Here is a 1,793-nt window from a genome sequence, read left to right as displayed (position 1 = left end):
TCTCTATATTCTTGTCATTTATCTAGTTCTATTTGCTCCCTTTTAACTGAGCCCCTAATCTGACTGCTTTTAAAATCAAATTTTCATTATTTTCAAAAAGCAAGAGAAGGAAGAAAAAAAACACCACTTGGGTGTTCACCACTCTTTGAACAATCCTTTTCTAAAATATAACATGTTTTCATAACGTGTTGACATTAGTTCAGCCTCCTTGACTGTGGAAAAGAAAGAGGAAAGTTAGAGATGTACGAGGGCCATTCGTAAATAAACCTCCGTTTGGTTGTCAACGACACTTGCAGATACAGAATTTTTATTATACACATTAGAAAACTAGAAGATTGCATTGCTTTTTAACATATTCGCCATTCAGATTGAGGCACTTGTCATAATGTCTTACAAGATTTGAAATTCCTTAGTAGTAGTCACTCGGTGCCAAATCTGGGCTATGGGGTGTTTGTGTGTGATCAAAAACATCCTAACGGAACTGCTTCAAAGGTTTTTGGGTGTGTCTAGTGATGTGCAGGCGAGCATTATCGTGACCCAACACCACACCGGAAGCAGTGCCATAGAAAATCTTGCCAAATGTGAAGATGCCAAAGGAGTACTGCTAGTGAAGTTGATGGAGCATGGATCAACCATCAATTTAGAAGTCTACTGTCAGACCCCCTCAATGTATTTCCCTTCCTGTTATTGCTTTGCCTGTGTATTCCTTTTTGGGGTCTGCCATTCAGGTGGGAGAGGGGCTGCTTGTTTGGGGAATGTATTCGCCTGGCTCTTTGAAATGTCCTCCATTCATGAAAAAGGGATGTGGCCTGAAAATATCTGCCTTATCTGTAGACAACGGAGCCTGGGATCATTGGGAAATGAAACCAAGAGAGACCTTGAGATGGGCACTAAATCACTAGATTCCCAAAACAACCCAGTGCTTATGGATTGGCTGGATTTGAAATGGATGGTTGGACACTGGGGGGTGGAGACCTGAATGTAATCATTCACCCGGGAAATCATCAGACCTTGCTTTGCTCTACTGCTATCACTAACTCTCAATAAAAGTTCCTTTTGAAACAATGCCTGTTTCAAGAGTTCTGCTTTCTTGGGAGACCTAGTTGAGGCAGGTCCTTACATCTACTGTGAAATGTTACGAAAACTCAGACGAATATCCATAACAAGCATCAGGGCATGCTGATTTCCAGTGTGGTGTTGGTTCACAATAATGCTCGCCTGCACACCGCTAGATGGACCCAAGAACATTTGAAGCAGTTCTTTTGATCACTCCCCCTATAGCCCAGATTTGTTGCTGAGCAACTACTACTAAGGAATTTCAAAGAGAAGTGCCTCAATTTTAATGGCGATTATGTCAAAAAGTTGTGTAATGTTATAGTTTTCTAATGTGTATAATAAAAGTTCTCTATCTGCAAGTGTCTGTCATTGATAACCAAACGGAGGTTTATTTCCAAATTGGCCTCATAAAAATAATATAAACAGTATATTTGCAGTAATCTCCCAGATGAATCTACCCCAAAATGCTAATTATTGTTCTCTTCTAGGAGACGTCCTAGAAGAGAAGTAGAAGGGACCTTGGGGGTCTTCTAGTCTAGCCCCCCTGCTCAAGCAGGAGAACCTATACCATCTCAGACAAGTGACTGTCCAGTCTCTTCTTAAAAAACCTCCAGTGATGGAGTACTCACAATTTCTGGTGGCAAGTTGTTCCATTGGTTAATTGTCCTCACTGTTAGGAACTTTATCCTTAATTCTAGGTTGCTTCTCTCTTTGGTCAATTTCCAACCATTGTTTCT

This window comes from Vipera berus, assembly GCF_964194415.1.
Source record: "Vipera berus genome assembly, chromosome: 5".
Lineage (NCBI taxonomy): Eukaryota > Metazoa > Chordata > Lepidosauria > Squamata > Viperidae > Vipera > Vipera berus.
Note: the sequence above shows the minus strand (reverse complement) of the source record.